The sequence below is a fragment of the Momordica charantia genome, unplaced genomic scaffold (assembly GCF_013281855.1).
Source record: "Momordica charantia cultivar OHB3-1 unplaced genomic scaffold, Mcharantia_2.0 BLBB01000014.1, whole genome shotgun sequence".
In the NCBI taxonomy this organism is placed as follows: Eukaryota; Viridiplantae; Streptophyta; class Magnoliopsida; order Cucurbitales; family Cucurbitaceae; genus Momordica; species Momordica charantia.
Genome location: NW_028275170.1, coordinates 1 through 12,602, shown reverse-complemented (window position 1 = coordinate 12,602; position 12,602 = coordinate 1). Strand labels below are relative to the sequence as shown.

The window sequence follows — 12,602 nt, the reverse complement described above, 5'->3', positions numbered from 1 at the left end:
CTGAATCTGTTGTGCTTGTGAAGGGTGGGAGGTCAGTTGTTGTCGTATAAAGGTCTCGAGTACAGTTCGCCGACGCTTGCTTCCGCCATTAGCAACCTCATTCCCGCTCTCACCTTCATCTTAGCTGTTCTGTTTCGGTATAATTTTCTTCCCCTTTCTTATATCTCTCTCTCTCTCTCTTTCGAAATTCAGTGAAATTTTGAAAACTTGTTTTGTTTTCTTTGTTCGGTTTTCTATTTGTTTTAAAACATAAATAAAAATATTTCAACGATCCTTGCCTACGCAATTCTATTTTGAAATAGAAACAAAAATGGAAATATTATGAAACGGCCCTTCAAAACAAATATTTGGTTTTTTTTAATACAACATGTAAGAGTAGAGATCGAACTCAGAACCTATGATTGAAGATATAGTCCAATTACTATTGAACTATGCTCACTTTGATAATTTTTACACCCGTTATCAAATGGGCCTTAAAAAACACATTTGGTATCTCATCATTTTATAGAGATATATAAATAAGAAACAATGTTGCATATTAAATTTTAGAACTAAATTGTTACAAATTCAAAAAGCATAGAAACTAAATCAGTACAAATTTAGATTTAGGAACTAAATCTTTAGTACATTTTTGAAAGTAATTAAAGTATCGGGATTAAAAGTTATTTTTAACTCTTTTTTCTTATTTTATTCGTTTGAAAAAGATTTTCAAAATAAATTTTATTTTTTATTTATATTTTATTTTAAGAGTTTCAATTTCATTAAGAATGATATAATAAATTTAAAAGAATTTTTTGTTATTCAATTTTTCAAATATATGTTTTAATCTCTCAATTTGACTGTCTTTTCAATCTAATCCTTATTCTTTAAAAAGTCTTGATTTAATCCATTACATTTTAATGTTTTTCTATTATACTCTGTTAATAGATGTTAAATGTGACTTAGGGTAAGTTTACGTGGCATGATAATTAAGTAAAGTAATCGAAAATTTTGCCAACTTAGAAATTTGGAGAAATTAATTTTTTTTTTCTCTCAGATGACCTAATTTCTCCTTTAAATTTATGTCAATTCACAAAGTAACATGTCATGTAAGGTTACCACCCGAAACACTTAACATCTATTAATGAAACCGATTTGAGCGGATAAAACATCTATTATTATTCTAAAAGTGGATGATTGAGTCCTCCACCCACAATGGTTGAACTCAAAATGGAAAAAAAAGAAAAGAAAGGTATAATTGAAAATATTAAAATATAAGGGACTAAAATAAAAACTAAACATCCAAATATTTAGAATTAAAACATATTTAAACTTAATTTTAAATCAAATAGCGAAAATTCTACAAGTATTCAGTGATATTATTGAATTTTGTTCTTAACATTAATGGTGATATTATTATTATTATTAATTTTTTTTTTGAAAAGAATGATGATGAAGAAATTTTTAAAAACTTATTAATAATTTAAATTAATAATGATACCAGAAAATAATTGTAAGTCATTACTTAACCAATATTCTTTCAACTAGATAAAAAGTTCAATAAAAAAAATTTCCAAAATATATTGAAAAATATGAAACAATTTTCATGTTTTAATAGGTGGGTAAAAGATACAGGAATAAGACATGTCCGCTTTTTTTGTATCGAAATCTTAAATTGCTTTAAAAGTAAATTTCAAAGTTTATTAGATTTGATAGGGCAAATGATTGGGTTGAGTTTGATATATGATGTAAAAATATTAAGGGAAAAGCATATTTTTTGTCCTACATTTTAAAAATCGTGTAACTTTTTACTATAAAGTAGGGACCAAACAATCAATAACGAATTGATCAAAGAAGAAAAAAAGTATTTTAACTTAAAAAGAAGTGCTTAAAAGACCATATAAAGTTCACTCTTATTATAAAATAACTAAAGTTGCTTTTGAATTATTAATATTTGTTAAAAAGTAATTTAAGAATCATCATATTACTAAGATGAACGAATTATTAATATTTATTTTAAAAAGTAATTTTAGAATCATCATATCACTAAGAGAACATTACACTTGAGAGAAAAAAAGGTTAAGAAAATCGGGGACAACAGTGATAATTAAGAGAGAAAAAAAAGTTAATGTTGGAAAAAAAAGAAGGAAACAAAATTAATTACTTTAAAATTATTTTTTTAGCGATCAACTCTCGGGTGTTTTTATTTTATTTTAATATTTTAAAGTTGATTTGTTTTTTTTTGAATTTTTTTAATTCGTAATTATAAATTGAAAAAAACAACTACATTTACAAAAAAGGAATTTAACGTAAAGTCGGGCCCATAAAAATGAAGCCCAGCCCATTAATTTTACCAAAGAAATTGATGAGGGAAAGGAAGCGGGAGGGGCTTTTTATAGAGGCGCTCCCCTCCCCTCCCAAGAAGTTTTCGATATGGGATGGAGAGTGCTGCACTTCTTTTTTTTTTTTTTTTTTATTCATTTATTTTAATTTTTATATTTTTTCTTTTAAATATACCTTTATGAAAAATAATTATGGTTCTAAAAGACTTTCAAATTTGTGCCTCCGTATTTTGTTTAAATTAACCTTTTAGATACCACTTTTTTGATATTTGCAACAATGCCACTGTCTTATTGAGATTATTTTTGTAACAATAGACCTGTGTATTTTTTTTATTCATGTTAAATTACTTTTGAATTTTTTATTTTAACCTAATTTTACCTAATTTTATTTTTAAATTTAATTACAAAATTTCCAAACATATCCTCCAATTTTTAATAACTCAATTTAATTAATTAATTATATATATATTATCAATAAAACATAATTAAGCATTATTACAATTCAATTTACTAATTCATAAAATTTCTATCAATCTTCATCATCTTGTTTCGACACATTTCTATTGACATGGAAATTTTTATCGGCAAGTTAGTCATACTTTTACATTTGATGGTTAAAAGTAATCAATTATAATTTAATTAAGCTACAACTAAGGTTTTATTTACTAATTCATACAATTTCCATAAATTTTCACAATTACAATAATGTCAACATTTCTGTAAGATTGGAATGTCGACATTTTCATTGACATTGACATTTCAAATCTTGTTTTAACCGTCCAAAATACTAGCTAGACTAAACACGCTCTTAAATGTATTAGATTTTTATTTTATTTTATTTTATTTTTGGATTGGTAAAAAGAATCATATCATTTCAATAATTTTTTTTATCCAGGTCTCCTTTTAAGGGGTGAAAATAAACCATCTTTGTCTGCAAATGAGTTTTTTCAATCACATTTTGATAGTAATATACATTTTCTGCCTTTACCTCGTCTCCTTCCCTAAAATACCTTCTTACATTTTATATGATTGTTTGATTTATATTTTTTCAGCATTATTATTATTATTTTTTATTTTTTTACAAATAAACTGTAAAAAGTTCAACGTTATCAAATTGTAGACCTTTTTTTTAAAAATTATTTATAGGAAACAATACATTTTACGTATGGAATATTACAAAAGGCCAATGGAGAAAAAACCCAAGTTTAAGGAAGGTTAAAAAAAAACTTTCCAATTAGCTAAAAGAGAATTAAGATTATAAATTGTGAGCGGTGGCAGCCTTGGTGGCAAGGACTTTTGATCTTTTGGTCATACTAATTTAGAGATTTCAAGTTCAAACCTTCCAGTGAGCTTAATATTCAAAATCCTTAATGACTCTTAGATTTGGATCTTGGAGCAGGCACAGGTGCCCTGGATATAGGGAGCAAAACTCGGACTCCCCGTTACCGTTATTAGAGCTGTTTTGTGAATAACATGGAAAGATAGGAATTAGCAAATCTTCAAACGGAAAAGAGCTACCTTTTGACCGATTTTTTGAATCTATTATTTTTTTTGGTCATTTCGTGTGGTAAATGCTCCCCTTCCCCACAACTATAGCTCTTTTCAATCCTATTGGCCTATTTTGTAATTTCATACATCAATGAAATTGTTTCTTCTAAGACAAGATTATAATTTGGGTAGGAATGTAAGATTTACGCTAAGAAAGAATTATAATTATAATCAAATGTAAGAAATATATACTAAATATGGTGTCATTCCTTTTTGGTAAGGATGGAGAAACTAGCAATAAAAAGCTCAAGCAGCATAGCCAAAATCATTGGCTCGGTAGTATCCATATCAGGTGCACTAGTAGTGGTTCTTTATAAAGGTCCAGTCGTTCTATCAAACCCCTTTTCTGGGCCAACAAAATTGAATCTTCCTCCTCATCCTTTGGCCTCTTCTGAACCAAACTGGATCATGGGGTGGCCTCTGCTTTTTTGCTCAGTACCTTCTCAACTCTTTATGGTACATTATTCTGGTAATTTTCCTCTAACCTCCCTTTATTCTTGTGTAATAAAGAACATGTATCATTGAATAATGAATGGCTTGTTAATTTGCTGAGCTTAATAGAGAGGTTAGCGCAGAGACTATTAATTCCAAGAGCTAAAAATATCAAAGATTTTGCAAGTATTCTCATGTATATTTTGTATATGCAGCATCTCTCATATACTGCTTACAAATTATGTATATGCAATGCAACATTTTACGGTCTGTTTGGTAATGTTTCCCTTTCTTGTTTCTAATTTTCATAAAAAATTTAAGCATTTTGCAACTAATTATGTTTCATGTTTCTCATTTTTTAGGAACATTCTTAAAATTATATAGAAATTTTGGAAACAACCAAAAGAAGTTTATTCTTTCTTGTTTCCATTTCTAATTTGTTGCAAAACACAAATAGAAAGATTCTTTTATCATATTTGAATTCATGGATCTTGAGGTCATGTAGTTCATTGTTTTTTATTAAAAATAAAGAAACAAAAACAAAAAACAAAAAACAAGAACGTTACTAAACGAACCTTTAGTTTCTGTAAACCTCTCGTTGTGGTATTGAAAGAGCAAGTCCATAGGCAATACAACAAAGAAACACCAGTTGACTCAAGAGTGCTGGAAAACTCTCCTGCAGGCTGCAGCGTAACTAGCTATGAGTGAGAAATTCCATTTTTACTCCTCCTAGAGTAAGTATTAACAACCGGGGCCTCACAGTTTCCCGCACGGTCGATGACCTTCAGAAAATCTGTTGGATTATCACTATTAGTTGTAAAAGGCGTTGAAGTTGGTTTACAAGTGTGAGGAAAAACCAATTTTACCTCTTGAGTTAACTTTTGAAATGAGAAAGTAAATTTGAGTCTAATGTTTTATAATGGATAATTATACTTAAACGAGTGTTATTTACAGACCCAAGCGGTGAAGATGTATCCAGATGAACTAGTTGTGGTGTGGTTGTTCTATGTTTTCGAGGCCATAATTGCTGCACCAATATGCCTATTGGCAGAGGGAAACTTGAATGCTTGGAAGCTAAAAAGCGGTCTGGAATTTGTTGCTGTTTTGAACATGGTAAGTAATCAAGAAGGGAAAAGGACTTGGAAGATTTTCTGGTGAGCTCAAAAGAAGAGATTATTGTGGTTTGCTTTAAATGTGGAGTTTTTGTTTTTGTACTTGATAGGGATGTGTGGGCCAACTCTTAGTCTCTGCAATTCATACATGGGGTGTACATGTCAAAGGGCCTGTTTATGTATCAAGTTTTAGGCCACTCTCAATTGCCATTGCAGCTGCTACTGGTGTCATTTTCCTTGGGGATGATCTCTATCTTGGAAGGTGCCTCTCTCTCTCTTTTTGTGGTTCTCTCTGGTTTCTCCACTATTATTTTGTGGCTCATGGCAAATATAACATATAGTGAATGTTAGTTAAATATGGTAGAGATGGAAAAAGTAATTACAAATATGGGTAAAATGGAACGTCAGTAGGGAGAAATGATTAGAGTAGGCTAGAATAGTGCAGCTGGTAGTTTTATCCTATTAGATATATGAGGGAGAAATTACAAGACATATTTCAAACGATTATCGGAAGTTTATAGATTTTCGAACCTACATCTTATTAGGATAGCTACACTGTGGAGGTCGTATTCAATAATTTGTCGTTAGTTAGCCATTACTTTTACTATTTCAATAAATATTTCTTTTACTATTTCAATAAATATTTAGGTTGATTTTGAAATATGTAAATTAGCACTTGTTTTAGGGTCATGAACGCCTTCATAATTATACAATGGTATGTATTGTCCATTTTGAACTTAAACCATAATGATTTTTCTTTTGCTTTCAGCTAAAATATTTCATGGATCTTTCCTTCTTTTAGACGATGTGGGCCTATGGTTGTATCCCCACCGAATCTTCCATTGGAACAAAAAACTAAGTATTCCTTCAAATAGTCATTCATTTGACTATATCAATAGCTTTTTGCAGGCTGATAGTTTTGATAGAGCTGAACCCATAGATCATAGCTATGTACCACTTGTTAGGATAACAAACCTTATATTAATATGATAATTGTTTATTTTAGGCCCAAGTTTATATAGTTGTTTTGGTTTCATCCAAAAAGCCTCGTATTAATGTAGATGTTGTCCTTACTAATACAATATGAATATCCATGCACTATCCTAATAGATGTGGAACTATATTCACGTATTCACATTTTTAATAGATTGCTCCAAAAAGAGAACAATAACTTGAATATCATTGTCAAGTAAATCAATGATAAATAGAATATACATCAAGACTTTTTTGATGGAAAAGATTCCTCAACTTAAGGATAAAGAGAAAGATCTATGCTAGTTATTTAATTAGTTTTGTTATCGTGGGCTTGTGCTTAGGGAGGAATAATAGAATTTTTAGAGATGAAAAGATATCTTGGGAGGTGTGATCCGTGGCTAGGTTTAATGCCAGTTTCAGTTTCCACTTTTATAAATTTTCCGTTAGCTCTTAGTTTTATTTGGAGCTTTCTGTTGTAGAGTTTGTTGGGAGGTTTCCTGGTTCATAGGCTGGTATTTTTCATAGCCCTTGACTTGTTCTTTGTTCTCTTATTTTCTTTCCTTATTTTTCTCAATGAAAGGTTCGTTTTTCCTAAGAGAGTGAAAAAAAAAGAAGAAAAATATTTGTTATTGTAACATATGGAAATGGCCATTTCATCCATACCTTGAAATAGTTAAAAAAAAAGAAGACTATCAACTCAAACTTTCTTCGCTCCACTTTTGGAAGTTATGCTTCCAACATTGAGTTTCTCTAGTAAAATAAAAGTGAAGGGATTGAATTTCCATTCCATTCTTGTTTGTGGCAGTATTATTGGAGCAATAATAATAGCAAGTGGGTTTTACTCTATAATGTGGGGAAAAGTAAAAGAAGGAGACTTGATGGAACAGTGTGGGTTTTCAAGCTTGGAGTCTTCATCCAAAGATAAGACTCCATTGTTGCAAAGCTCTAAAGTCCAAAGTGACTAAGTATTTTGTGAATATATTAGACATGATTTATCTGTCCAATAAGAATGTAAGTATATGTTTGTCTATATAAGTGTTCATGGTGGATGGAGTTGAAGATCAATTTTTGATTGAGTCACCCATTCAATTGGAGAAAATTTAATCAAAGATTCTACATGTATAGTAAGATGGATTGATTTGTTTGAATAGATAATGTTTTGTATTCTTTTTTTGTTTCTATCTTCTATATTTTGTGTTTAAATTACAAATTAGATAGTGCAGTAAAATCATGTGATTTCCCCAGCTGATGACTTAATTAAGAACATATAGAATACTATAAAACACTTTTGAAAATTATATTTTTCTGGGTTAAATTACAAGTTTGATACCCAAAATATTTAGAGTTATTTTAAAAAAATAGGTTATCTAGTCCGGGTATACTTTAGAAAATGTTTAATAGGTTATTGACCTTTTAAATTTATGTCTAATAAGTCTTCGAAGTCAACCACAATAATTTAATGTTTATGTGACACATTGATTGTATTATTTAAGAATTATGTGATGGTTTGACGGTTGCATAAACGTTAAACACTGATGTTAACCATAACAATTTATTAAACCTAGAATTAAAAGTTTATGGGTGTATTATAATATTTTAAAAATATAGTAACTAAATAGATATTTTTTTAGTTTTAAGGACCTATTAAGAACATTTTGAAGCATTAGACATAATTCTAAAGGTTTGGGAACATGCTTGTATTTTAACTTTTATCTATGATAATATTTAAATGAGAAAACTTTAATTCATACCCTTGAACTTGAACTTGAATGGGTGAGTTAATTAAATCCTTCACTTTCAATTTCATCTATTTGAACATTGAATAAGTGGTTGTTGGTTGATTTTGCAAGACTACGTGTTTATGCGTACATTTGGTTCAATCTATTGACCAAATAACACAATACAGGGACTCGGCATGATCTGCAAAACAAAGAAAACTGAAAAACGATGTGGTGCTAGCCACACACAATCCGATACTTAAGTTAGAATCGGAGGTTAAAAGATGTGTAGTTAAGAGTAAGGTTCTTTTTGTGTACCTCGAGGCCTTTCCCTCTATTTATAGGGGTTGAATCCTTGTACTCACAGCAAACCTAGCTTCCTAGGCTCATCTTGGGTGGGATGTTGAATGAAGAAGGTCATCGACCCGTTGCAGAACTCTATCATATAATGATGGGTTCAGGGCCCATTTTTGCAGGATGTCGGATGGCTGCCATTTGAGACCTGGTCAGGGTCAACACTGACAAGATATTGGCACTGACACCTGGTCAGCCGTGGTCTCGGTTGCTCAAGTGTTGGACCTTGGTGGGTTGAGCCCTGCGCTTCCGTTGGGGTTCTGGACTTGGGCTTTTTCTTCCTTTATTCAAACTTGGACTTGTTCTGAATTTACTCCGTAGCTTGTCAGGTTCGACTTTATCTATCCCATAACAGTTGCCTCCACTCTCCAAGTAGGAGTTTTGTTGAAAATGTTCCGCCTACTTTGAGAGTATCCATATTTTGTCACTCTTATCAAAATGGACTCTGGTCTGAGCTACCCAGAGTTGTAAATAGAAATCCATGGTAATTGGTCCATCGACCTTCGTTATTCTGCACCACATCTCTTTTAGATATAACCTTTGATTTTCTCCTCTAGATTTTTCATTAGCTAAAGTATATTGTTGGTCATAAGTTTGAACCCACTCCCATAAAGCTCGTCCACACAATGTTGCTCCTTAATGCGCGCTCCCTGTAAATACCACCTTATTACGTTGGTTCTAGATAACCCATATAACATAATTAGAAAGCAATTGAAATTTCGTTCCTCCAGCTATTCTTAAACCACTATATCAAATCACTAAGGGTAGCAATCGTTTTTGGCCGTTGAGTGTGATAAAAAGCGGTGTTTTTTTCCGTAGGTTGTTACTATGATTACACAATCACAATGCATGTAGAGAATCTTCTCCAAAATGTCCACACTGTTCGCATCTTTCAGCCTCTCCAATTCCTTTTCTTCCCAAATTTACTCCAGAAGGAATATAATCCTTAAAACTTTCCAACCAAAGATCTTAATTTTAGGAGGGATTTGAGGGCGCTAGTAAGAAGACCACCACTTCTCCATCTCCTCACTACAAGACTGATCTGGCCAATCATTTTGAGAGACAAACCTAATAATCACTCTTTATAGAATAGTTTCCATCTTTGCTAATGCCACATGGGACATCTTTAACCTTTGTCTTCGTTAGGAGAATAGATAAAAAGCAGTGCTTGAAGCAAGATGTATGTTCATTAGATGCAGGTGCTTTGCATATTTCAAGGATGCTAGAGTTAATCTTGTTTCGAGACAAGCAATGTTTTAAGTTTGGGAATGCGATAACCTCTCCATAATCGAGTGTTTTGTGGCATAATTTGGGTAATATTGGTGTGCAAATGTAAGAGTCCTGGATAAAAATAGCAAGAAAAGAAAAGAATTCAGTGAATTAGGGGCCTAAGATGTTAGAATTCTCAATATCCTGATTTGAATGAAGTTGAACTTATTTTCTGATATTTTGGATAGGAATTGCAGAATTTAGGATGATTAAGCTGACAGTTGTAAAGATTGTTGAATTGTTATTGGAGCCTGAGAGGAAGAGTCGCTGTGTTGGAGCCTGTGGGAACCTGTCGGATTCTCTAGCATATGTGATTGCATAGTAACTTACTGCCTCAGGGATGAGGCTCACCCTTTCGTACCTATAAACTAGTTGTATTTCGTGTTTAAGCTACATCGGGAGTTGAGTTCAAGTATGTTTGGGTATCTCAAGAGAGAGCTATGTATGTTTAGGCATTTAGCATTATAGGTTGCTAAAGCATTAGTTAGTCGTGAGTGAAAGAATTCGAGTGATCCCCCTTGATTTTACCTTATATCGCATCACATAATGCATTTCTATTTGTTTTATGTTTTGGATGCTTCAGCACAAAATTGCATAATATTTATGTTCTTGATGATTTACTGTTTTTACCATTTGATTTTACAATATTCAAGCCACTTTCATCAATTTGTTTTAAATTTTGTTTTGGTATTTTATTTTAGTAATTCAAGTATAGCTTTAGTTCCTACGGAAACGACATTGTTTTATACTACAACTGATTATTTTGGTGTACACTTGCACTGGTTTTCACGTAAGTTGTGGATACGCAACAAGTGTTCAGTAGACTGTTAGGATAAAGCCCCAGTTGTCAGACAGATTAGTGAGCTGATGAAGTCGCGTAGGTGAAAGAGTGCATTGAGGAGAAAGACTATAATTGGTGCTGAAGTCGAGGGTAAGGTCTCTAGGGTGGCAACGGACTTGGGTGGGAGTGCCAAGTCATCAGAAGGAAAATCTTTCTTTAGGAGTCGTTGGGTGCGAGTGAGGAAGGAAACGTCGGGAACCACTTAGTTAGAGTGGGAGCACGTGGCTATGTCTTTTACGTCTAGGAGACAAGACCACTAAGATTTCTTAGTCCCAGAGCAATCACAGATGGGGTCTTGGTTGGTGCCAAGAAGATCGATGTTAGAAACTGGTGCAGTGGGAGTCGAGCCTTGGTTGGTGCCAAGAGGACGTTGATCAGTTGGTGCAGTCAGAACTGAGTCAAGAGGGACACTGCAACAGCCAAGTTGGCTGAATGGAAAACGTCAAGATGCTAAGGAAATTAAACAGAAAAAAAAAATGAGGTGCGCGGTCAAATTCATGTGTGACGCTAAAACATTCGTTTTCTTTAGGTTATAATCAATTTGTGTTGTTGCACATTTGAGGGGCGGCCATAACATGTAGGTGCATATTTTTCTTCTCGTGTGTATTTGGTGAACATTCTATTTTTTCTTCTCGTGTGTATTTAGTGAACATTCATGTTTCTCTTAGAAGTTAGGTGACTTTTATCGATACCTCTATAGAGATTATTATATTGTCTATTGTATTATTTCAAAATCACAGTAGAAGTCGTTGTTCATCAACACATCCCTTATGAGAATGACCAATCAAACCACAGAAGTAACAAAAGACGAGCAATTTTTCATACCGTAGTGGAATCCACAACTCATCCTCACTGCCATTCATCTTCATTAAAACACCCCAACGTAGAGGTTTAGAAATGTGAAGCTTAACTCTAACTCTAGCAAACTTTCCCAATATTCACCGCTTTGACTGTGCTCCACCTCCAGTACTTCTTCCCACCTTGTTCACAATAGCAATAAGTGTATTCTTATTCATACACCCCAATGGCAGCCAGAAAGCTGCATGACTAAACTCCATCTCCCTGGCTGTAACGTATTCATTGGTTTTTCTAAGACCACGGGCCACCATTAACAGTTCTTTCTCAGCTCTATTGGGTTCATAAATCGCATGAACAAATTATCACCGATATAGTCTGTAACGGTATTCTTATGCATGTTCCACACATCTTTCATAACTGAACGAAAAGCCTCAATGTTAATGAGCTTACTTGTTTTAACCTTCGCCAGGATGCAGTTCCGAAGGTCGTTCATCTTCTCTGTAGCAGTGTTATTGTCGAGAAAAGCCACATCTACTTCATCCGATGTCGGAGATATCTCTTTCTATTTCAAGATAATGTCTTCCATCAGTATTTGCCACTCACCACTCCACTACCCCCTGCTACCCTTACCGAGAAGGGAAAATAATTCTCTCACACAACCAGATAAATCTTTCTATGGCCTACCATTTAGTAAAACTTTGAAAAACATAAAGAAAAAAAAATAATTGTATTTTTTTTCCTACTCATAAATTTTTTTAATTGTTGGTCAATGAAAATAGATGCTTATAAATAAACATTTAAATATGGTAAAAAATATATTATAATCTTGGAAAATATTTAGAATGAGGAGAAATCAGGACAAGTCATTATTATTTTAAAAACTCTATATTTTTACTTAATTGTAAAATATTTAATGATAGGGAGGGCTAATGGCGCGAGTAAGGCACGTGTTTTTCTATAGTCTCAAGGGAGGAAACAAACAAATAGCCATGACCAATGAAAAAAGAAAAGTTGTAAGAGTCTCCGATAAAATCATATCCCAAACCAAACCTCAATGATTTTGCACCTTCTCTCCTCTCCTTCAGTTCAAACAGAGAGAAGAGAGAAGAATCAGAGCGAACTCCATTTTCTCGCTCTACAACCTAGAGAGAGGGGAGATGGATCGGAGCTTTGTGTACAAGGAGTTCGCTCCGTTGGCCGGATGATCGCCGCCGAGTGCGCCACCGTCGGCTCC

At 32.8% G+C, this 12,602-nt stretch overlaps 1 pseudogene; it reads left to right on the top strand.

Annotated features, from left to right (window-relative positions):
- LOC111018377 (WAT1-related protein At5g40230-like) lies at positions 1–7,510 on the top strand (annotated as a pseudogene).
- Positions 7,511–12,602: the final 5,092 nt, after the last annotated feature.